Raw genomic sequence first — 10,796 nt, 5'->3', positions numbered from 1 at the left:
CCAATTGCAAATGAGTCACGCGGCCCTCACTGTTTACGTTTCTGTCCCCCTAAAATCAATCCAAGGTCATTAAATTAGGTTGAAATACATTTGATTTATCGTGTGTATTTGGTATAGGTACACTTTGTGCTCAGCTTTGCATGTTCATAAATTGATTAGCTTAAAAATATTTTCGAGTGTGGCGATTTCACTAATCATGTTCAACATCATTTTGTTTTATGTTTATTTTTTAAAACAGATTTTATTAATTTGAAAGCTAATTTACAACAATTCAAGAACTGGTTTATCGTGTATATTAAGATATGGAATAGCGATCTTAATATATGAAGGTTCAATACACTCGAACTTGGATTTGAGCATGGTTTTGGTTCTGAATTTCAGCTCTAATCCAGACTCTCCTTATCTAAGCGACTGGATTCTGTGAAGACCGAGAGTGAACTGACGCAATGTTGCACTACGTGGCGCAGTTAAGCTGTTAGGGTACACCGCTTTATCGCTCTGTTACCGTTTTGTTACGCATAAGTGACCAAGCACGTTCTCTCCTTTCGGCCTCACGGCTCCTTTGATCCGCAAATGTGGCGAGGCGTCATTTCTTGGAATGCGCAAATCAAGATTCCTCAAATTTGTGTCCCAGGATATTTATACATTTGGGGGGGGGGGGTAAGGTTAATTCGGCAAAAAAAGGGATGTGTTTAAAGAATTTTTTTGGCGATACAGATAGTGTTAGTTTATTCAGTCAATTTCCAAACAATAATGCAATATTTAAACAATATTTTCCAAAATTTTTATTGAAAAATATTAAAAATTGAGTGAGTGAGAGGGAATCTCCGGAGGCGCCTTCAAATAAAGTTTGTTTGCGGTGTACATCATAACTCGCAACAGAAGCATCTGAAACAATTAAATTAAAATGCATTTGTTAAAGGAGATGTTTCTCGAGATGACCCTTGGAGAGTTTTTGAAAGATAATTATTAATTTTACAATAACAAACTCGCCAATTTTTGTTACCGAAATTCATTTTTTTGGCTTCCAAGTGCTACGGAAAACTGAAAAATCGAAAAACAAAATCCTCCCAGAGTTACCACGAGAAACATCCCTTTTAACAAATGGATTTTGATTTTTTTGTTTCGGATGATTCTGTTGCGAGTTATGATATACACCGAAAAAAAACTTTTTCGAGGCGTTCTCGGAGATTCACTATCACTCACTCAATTTTCAATATTTTTCAATGAAAATTTAAGAAAATATTGTTCAAATTTTCCATTATTATATGGAAATTGACTGAAAAAACTCACACTATCTGGATCGCCAAAAAAAAATCTTAAAATCATGCCTTTTTTCACTGAATTAACCCCCCCCCCCCCCGTGTCAATTACATGTTCATTTTTTTAATTCTAGCTTATAGAATTTAACATCTAGATTTAATAGACCGCTAACCCAAATGATAAAATCCATTTTTTTCACAATTAGAATGACGCCTTCGTTGCTTTGAAAGAAGTGTATATGTATATACATTGTACAATTGTACATACTCAGAAGAAGTAGTTTAGTTTAAAATAAAAATTATTAAAATATTTATAATACCGATAGCCGTCACCGACTTATATGTACTATACTCTTAATTATTTTATTACATTCATATATATATATATATATCGAAAGCAGGCGTCTCTAATTGATAAATCAACGTCCTAATCCAAGCCTTAGATAGAATGCTATATAAATTTGCTTGATTTTTTAAAACTTTATCAATAAAAGTAAATATAAATTTGCCACAAGCGTATACTGTTGTACGTTATCTCGACTTCATCCCAAAATTAATAGATCTCGTATTTCATATCAATTTCCTTCCGGGCAATATTACACTGTAGGCGAACCAGTACCAGCTCATTTATCTGTTAGATCCTTGAAAATTGTAGATCTTTGTGAAATTTTTTTAAACTATTTGGGTTATTTAAATTGCATGAATGTAATGTGCCTAATTACTAATAGTGTTTGTGTGTGAGGTAAGTTTGAGTTCCTATTAACCAAAAGTATGTTTAAAAATTATAATTAATAAAAACTGATAATTTTTGTAATTGTAATCTAATTGTTTCTATAGTGTTTTTGGCTGCAAAAATTTATCAGAAAAGATGTGAAAGTTTTTAAACCCAGTAAAATAATATTATTCAGTATGTATAGGTGGCTTGAAAATAAAAAATATTTTGTTTAAGTTATTACGTTAATTCAGGGTGACAGAAAAACTTTATTTTTAAAATTTACTGAATATTTCCTTATTTCAAATGTTTCATTTTCCCTAGACATTAATATTCAAAGACCAGCAACTTTCCTACCATAAAAGATGAAGTTGAATTTTAAACAAAAAAAAATGAATTTTCAAATTCAAAAGACCATTTTTCTGTCCAGATAGACGAATGTGCTAGAAAACAGTTTAATCTTCGGCCAAAAATGATGATTTTAACAAAATACTTGAATTTTTAATAAAAGAATTAAATTTTCAACAAAAGAGTTAAATTTTTTACTAAATACTTCAATTTTCTACCTAGAAAGATGAACTCTCAACAGAAAATATAATAGCTGATATTTTGCTACAAAACTATTTTTTTAATGGATACATTTTCAACAAAATAATTAAATTTTTAATAAAATATTTGAATTTCTAACTGAACAGTTGAATTTTTAATCTACATCTACAAAGATTAATTCTCAAGAAAAAATGTAATAGCTGATATCTCAACAACAAAACATGAATATTTTTTTAAAAAGTCACATTTTCAACAAATTTCTTGAATTTTAAACAAAACAGTTGAATTTTTAAAGTAGAAAGACAAATTCTTAACAAACAATGTAATAATCGCGATACGAACGAGAAAAATTAAGGAGAGTCGAAGCGCTCTTATTGAGAGACCCGCTTGCTTTTCGAACAGTTTCGAGCGAGCCAGCTTTTCCTAGGCCATTAATGTTCAAAGAACAAAATATTAATTTTGTAAAATTTTTATAACAAAGAATCTTTTATAAACGTTATAACAGAATTTTCAATTAAAATTAAAAACTTGCAAATTCACTGTCCTTGACAGTTATTGACAGTGCCTCGTATAGAAATTCCCTGAAGTTTACAAAATTTTGTTTCAAAATCTCTAACATTTTCTCACTCATAAAATGTAAACCATTGAAATTAAGCTTATGGCTAAACATGTCATTTTATGATTAAAAAAGCCTACCATTAAAGAAAATAACCCCTTAAAAATAAAAAAATAAAGTACTCTTTAAATAAGGCAGGGGTGATCAACCATTTTTTTTAGCTGACCATATATATATAAACATTTTTTTTCTTAACTGCCATTAGATTCTAAAGTTAATACAGTATTTAATACTTTATACTTTTATACTATAATGACTATACTGATAAAAATTAAAATAAACCGATACACACATATAAATTGTAATATAAACAAAAACTCATTACATCTTGGTGTCTAATATTTTTTTGTCTTTACATATTTGCTGATCTTACATTTATTAAGGGGACGACCCATGTAACAGCTTCAAAAAGTCGATTTTTTTGCTTAAATGGAAGCTTATAATCCCAAGAACATGCTGTGAAAGTTTCAGTCACAGGTGCATTCTTTAACCCCTAAAAGGTGCTTCGCGATAGCCTGCCGATGATGCCTTTTTTACAATATGTAGTAAATCTTTAAACGCGTTTTTCTCGGTTTCATATTTTTCATAACTACCCGGAAGATAACACAAAAAGTATTTGACCGATTGAGTTCTCATTGCATACTCATATAGTTGAAATGATTGCCTTCTGTGTGAACCACTCTGAACTGGACAAAAATATGTTAAACAATTATTTTTTAAGCAATTTCATGCAAATTTTTGGGAAAAATCAACTTTTTTTGTATATGAATGCCATTTCTTGAAAAATTAATTTTAAAATGTTATGCATATTTATGTCTGAAAATAATTTATTTCTTAGTTTAAAAGTGCCTTAACAAACCAGAAAAGTTTTTGAAAGATTAGTTATGTTCTTCATCCCAAAATATGCCCTTTTTTTGAGGCGTTACATGGGTCGCCCCCTTTAAGGATCGAAGTAACAGCACTACTTACTACATAAACTTTCTGCAGGTAAGCATTTCATGAAATTTGTAGCCGCGTTCGAACACTTTGTGAGGAGTGTTCGCGAAGTCATAATTATAAAGAAGAATGATATAAGGACATTGAAGAAAAAGGTAGAAGTAGAAGCAAGTGCCGACGAAGAAGAGAAGAAGTGAAGGCCAAAGGTTCAATGATTCTTTAGCTATGTAGAGATCATATATATATATATATCCTCGAAAGTACGATGCTTCTGTGTTGTTTTGACTTGCAAAAAAAAAGACACCGCATAGTGGGTCGGACGACTCGAAATCTTGGCCCAAAATTAAGTATTTTTCTGATATTTCAACATGCCTCTTCAGAACCAAGCCTCACTTAAAAGAGTAGGCTAATAATGTCTGCACCATAGAACTTATGTTTTGGAGATGCCACTTTAGTATTTTTACCGAATAATTCACAAAAAATATCTTAGCATACATAGTAGTCTTAAAGAGATTTTTCAGTAGAAAAACGTTTAAGCCCGAATGTTGTATTTGATTTAAATGAATGTATTTTAGAACCAGACCCAAAATCAAAATGAAATTGAATTTCCAGTGTATTAATATGTTAGAAATATATAAAGTAACAACAAAGGTTTTATATATTTTTTCTAAATGATGATTTTAAACCTTGACATCTGACGATTTTCTTTTCCAAGCACAAGCATTAAAGAAAATATTGAAAGGTACTATTGCAATACATATAAAATAAGTTTTTATTAAAAATGTGATCTATAATCAATTTTCACAAAAAGCCGCCTGCTATAAGAAACTATAACTGATGTTCTGTAACAGCTAAATTCAAATATTTTTATTTATTTTTAAAGATAATCTTATCTGGTTTGTATTTATTTGTATACAACTTTCATGTAAGATGTATAAGAGACAAGATACTATTCAAAAAGAAAAAGATTGAACTTTTTTTTAGTGCAAAATCTCTTTGACATGTTATAACTTCAGAACTATTTACCCAAGAACATTTTTTTCTTTAAATTGTTTGGAAATTTGTAGAGATTTTTTTTTTGTTTTTGGAAATTTTATGTAAAATATGTCAAAAAAGTAGAATTAAAAGAAAGTTGATGTCTTCCACTCATTGTTTAAAATCTAAAAGGGATGGGACAGTCAATCAATATTAATGACGTAGGAACTTTTTTTAGATGCAAAATGAAAGGTTTTTGTCAGAGAAAATGTGCTTATTACTTGTACCTTTCGAGAAAAAAAACACAAATTTATATTTAAAAAAACACAAATATCGAGTTTGTTCAAAAAGGGGCCCAACGCTTTTTTTCATGTTCGGTAAAAACACTCAAGAGGCGTCCCCAAAACATCATTTCTAAGGTACAAACTTTAGCCTGCTCTTTTATAATATAGTAATTGGTTCTGAAGAGGCGTGTCAGAGTGTTTAAACACTCCTTGAACTTAGAAAACTACATGAAATCAATAATAATAGAAGGAATAATAAAACTAATAAGGCATTTTTGTATAATTTAGTAAAGTAAATATTAGCCATCGTACTTTTGCATTAATAAATGTTTAAAAAATATGAAATGGATGCAATAGCTGTAAGTAAACATACATGTTTAATATATTTTTGGTCTAGTTTATTCACCAATAAAGTGATATTTTCCATATGGGCACCATTTGGATTCTCTCCATATCTAAACTTCGCACCCAAATGAGAAAAGTGTGGTACCATTTTTTTCTCTGAAATTTTTGCTTTAAGCCTGAACTGCGTCATTTTTGCGCTTTTATTTGTTCAAAAAAATCGGTCTCAACGAATACCTTTGCACATTCAGCTATTCCTACTTATATGAAGATATTCATATATTGAAGTTTAATGTAATTTAATAAAAAATGTATCTGATAAGTAAAATAAAACCAATACCTTTCATTGGGATGAGAATGTAAAAATATATTACAAATTAATTAATATATAATAAATAATATAGCTGAAATTATTGAAAATGAGATAAATACTGAAGTAATAATTTATTTAAAAAACAAATTACTATTTTATTATCATTTTTTTAGAATCTTAACTTTCAGAAATTTCAATGCAGTTTAAGCAAGCACTTCCAGCCCAGCCCGTTAACTTGTTCTAATTTTTGCCACTATTTTTAATCTGCCATTCGAAATTGTTTATTTTTTACGAATGAATCGTAATCAGCGACCCCCAAAACCCTCCAGTAAGAAAATTTAGTCTCATTGCTAGATATTTTTATATCTTTATAATCTTTGGAGTCTCCCGGCCCATCGTGACCCAGTTTGAATCCGCTATTTTGAATTTGGCATTGTGAATTTTATAGTTCCACAAGTAAAGTATTCTCATTTTGAGAAAAAAATCTTATTTCGAGACTTATGACAAATCGCCCGCATTAAAAAAGGTCCCGATATTTTTGTGTATAAAATAAAAATACCTTTTTAATTATTTGAAGTATGTGTAAATACGGCTGTGATTTTTTAATCTATAGCATTTGTTTCAGGGTTGAAATCACTGCTTTAAAGAATTTCTAAAAACAAAAGCTCTATACCGTGAATAATGTAAGCTGCAAGTTACTTTAAAATCGAGATAAGAAATAAAATAAGACTGACAGAAAATCGAAAGTTTCAATAATACTATATGGCCCCAGTATAAAATATCTTATATGTATGAAGATTAGGGTGGTCTAAAAATGCATTGGAAATTGTTGTTCTTTCGATATTTTATGAATAGCGTGCGGAAATTTGTTCAAATCCACAAAAACATATATCCATTTTTTTTTTTGAAAAAAAAAATATATTTAGAGGTGGCGCAAACTCCATGAAATCTTTCCCATAAGGAAAAAATACGTTATTGTACATTTTATTCAGAATCCTTAATATTATCTGAATCGAGTTGAAACTGAACATTTCTCTCCACAATTAGCCATATAATAGGAATTAAATATTACTTTTCAAATATCACAGCCAAAATTTTATTTTATAGAGTCCCAAAGAAACCCCCATAAGTGAAGAAATGAGTTTTGCGAGTTTTCGGCGCTAATTGTGATTTTTCTGCGGTTTTTTGAATGCAAATTGTTTCTGATACATAAAATACTACTCTAAACTGATAATTAGATGTTTATTCAAATTGTTGAAACAATTTATTATTGTTTTTAGCCATTTTCTCTTAGCATGGAGTTTGAAAATCGTGGTTTTTTCAACGATTTTTCACTTTTTCTCCAATTTTTCATCAGACCGAGGTAATACCTAATTAATGCTAACAACATTAATTCTTTAAAAAATGTATAATTATTATTAATAATATTCTTTTTGAATAATGCTAGAAACTGTCGTGTTTATAAAATTTGCAACTTTTGTCCACTTTTCAGTTGAATTGAGTTAATACTGATTTAAATTCAGAAAAAATAAATCTTTAAACAAACTATTATTGTTTATAACTACCGTCTTCTATATTAATGCTAGATATTTACAGGTTTTTTCTTAAATTTTTACCCTTTGTCCAATTTTCAATTAGAGTGAAGTAATGATTAATTAAAGTTGACAAAAATAATGGTTTAAACGATTTATTCTTATTATTTATAATCATATTCTCTTTGCTTAATGGTATAAAGTTGCGGTTTCTTCTGAAATTCAACTATTTGTCTACTTTTCACTTGGAGTGACTTAATAATTAATTAAATTTAGAGAAAAAGATTGTTTAAATAAATTATTGTTCTTTATAACTATATTGATCTATATACTGAGAGATATTTGAAGAGATGAATGCACGGAAGCCCATAATATTAGAGCTACCATTTTTGCGTGATTTAAAGTCTCGAACTCTGTGATCTAAAAGCATAGAATTGGAGTCCTGAGAGAAAAGGGGCATGGCCTAATGCCTGAATCTTCAAAACCTATGCATTAAGAGCAACAGTTCCGAGATCTTAGTCCTAGGGCCAAAACATAATAAAATCAAGAATTATAGTGCCGTGAATTAATCTCCCGAAATTTCTCTCCGTATATCATTGCCAGATAGTTGTGGTTTTTTTCTGAAATTTTAAAGTTTTTGTCCTAGTTTCAATTAGGGAGGTAATAACTCGACTAATAATTCATTTCTTTCTTGCTTTTTTAAATATATTTTTCTAAAGTAAAACAGATATTTGAAATATGCTTCAAATTTTTCTACATGGATCATGTTGAATACAACTTTTCCTTGAAGTAGTTACTGAGAAATTTCGGTGAGGTGTCAGAGATACAGAAATTGTCCGAAAACTTCTTTCTGCACCTGTTGCATATTATACTTGGGTAGGGGGTATATACCTAATGTCCTAAGTATGTACCTCGCTTTCAAATTAACAGATCCTTTCTCAAAAAAGACGTGAATCTTTGGTAAACTGATGTAGAACATCAGCAAGGTTCCTCCAGTCAGAAAAGTAAAAGTGATCAACGACGTAGCCGAACGAGGTGTAAAATTGACATCTGACTTTAATTTTCTTTTTACTAAAGACGAAAGTTAGAAAAAATATTTATTACAAGTAATAACAGAGAACCGGGAGTAATTTCCTGACTGCAGTAAGTCTACCTCGTCTCGTGAGATGTTAAAATCAATTAATTATTTGCTTAAGGTATTTTTAATCTTTCTGTATGTATATTGTCATCGACGAGACGTGCTTTCTCCGGGGAAGGGTGGGGAGGGAAGGGTGATATTAAAATATTTGCAATTCCAAATTTTTCTTTTACGCTTTGCAATAAACTCTTGTCTCCCACATACTTCTATTAATTAGTCCATTCTTTATTCTTGTCTCTTGCGTAAGATAGCTTTTTTGTTTAAATTAACTTTTTTCAAACATTGGGAAAAGAGCAAAAATAATTTACTTAAAAAGGTAAATTAATATTTAAAAAATGATTCTGGCTCAGGTTCACTTATTGTTTGTTCATGACTAAAAAGTCCGAACAAAATTAAAGATTTCATAAAACTAAAACCATTTAGCATTACTCTAAAGGAAGATAGATATATAAATATTGTCAAGTGTTCATCCATAGACATGGGCCAACACTTAACGCAATTGCCGTTTTTATTTACGGGGCTATGTGTGCTCGAGATCCTTAATTGCAAAAAAAATGTTAATTTATATTTCCGTGAACACTTCTGTCCTCTGGAACACTAAAATTTGTATCGGCTACGAATTTACTTTTAACTGAAGTGTGAAGTTCGCAACATTTACGAAAAATGGAAGGATTTTTTGTGTTGAAAAGTTGTATTGTTTTTCCTGATAATAGTAGCATCTCATAAAAGCTACCCAAAAAAGTTTCATCGATCTATAGCACATGTGCAACTAATCCGAACTCAGCCCCTAAAGTAAAAGAACAAACTAAAACACAAATTTGAAGAATTCAAATATTTTGCCTGGTAATGGGACAATTCCAAGCCAGGAGACGCAAAAAACGCTTCATCTCTCTAAAGGCTGAAAAATCCTGTAAAAATCGTCAATTTAAAAAGTCAAAATTTTTCCGATGACAATAGCAGCATATCAAAAATCTTCAAAAAAAGTTTCATCTATCTGCTTCATGTGTAACACGCACAAAATCAATTCCTAGAGTTCAAATAATTCTATAAAGACACTAATTTACAAATTAAAATGATTTGGTCGATAATAGTCATTTCGCCGATAACAATAATTTCGTCGATTATTCCATGTTAAAATTACTCTAAAAAAGTTGTATGCCCCTAAGTCATGTGGAACCCACCCTTAATCTATCATTTATGTTTCAAAGTTCTATGAAGGCGCTAATTTAAAGAGTCTAAATGTTTTCATTGATATTGGCAGAATTTTATTATAAAAATGTACAAAAAAAGTTGCATCCCTCTTGCGCTTAGAGTTAAAACAATTCGGTAAAAAGACACTTCGTTTTGACTATCGAGGGATATAAAAAATCATAACGAAAATACACGAGAGATTTAAAAATTACCTAGCGTTATTTTGATACTGCTTGAAAAAAATGACCATTTGTTTTTCTTTTAACTCTGAATGATTTTGCTGATAATAACAGCATTTAATACGAAAAGCACTAAAGGGACCACTAAAGTTGAAAAAATTCTGTAAAAACACATTAATTTCGAAAGTTAAAGTGTTTTCGATTATAGTGGCATAATTTCATACCGAAATCACGAGCAAAAAGTTTCATCCCTCTAGCGTATTTGGAACCTGTCCTATTACCAACCCCTAAATATTCGAAGTTTCTATAAAGACATTACTTTGAAAACACAAAATGTTTTTGCTGATAATAGCAAATTTGCATCCCGCAAGGTCCCTTAAAAGGATTATTCCTCTAGTGTATGTGTAAACCACCCCAAATCAAACTCTAACTTTTAAGGTTGATTCAGGGTGGGTTTCACATGAACTAGAGGAACGCATTTTTTGGACTCCTTTTTTAAATGAAATACCGCCATAATCAGCGAAAAAATTGCGATTTCTTAAATTAGTGTCTTTTTACAGAATTGTTTTAACTCCAAGCGCAAGAGGGATGCAACTTTTTTGGTGCATTTTTATAATAAAATTCTGCCAATATCAATGGAAATATTTAGACTTTTCAAATTAGCGCCTTCATAGAACTTTGAAACATTAATGATAGATTAAGGGTGGGTTCCACATGCCTTAGGGGCATACAACTTTTTTAGAGTAATTTTAACATGAAATAGATAG

Source organism: Belonocnema kinseyi, chromosome 2 (assembly GCF_010883055.1).
Source record: "Belonocnema kinseyi isolate 2016_QV_RU_SX_M_011 chromosome 2, B_treatae_v1, whole genome shotgun sequence".
Taxonomy (NCBI): Eukaryota; Metazoa; Arthropoda; class Insecta; order Hymenoptera; family Cynipidae; genus Belonocnema; species Belonocnema kinseyi.
Note: the sequence above shows the minus strand (reverse complement) of the source record.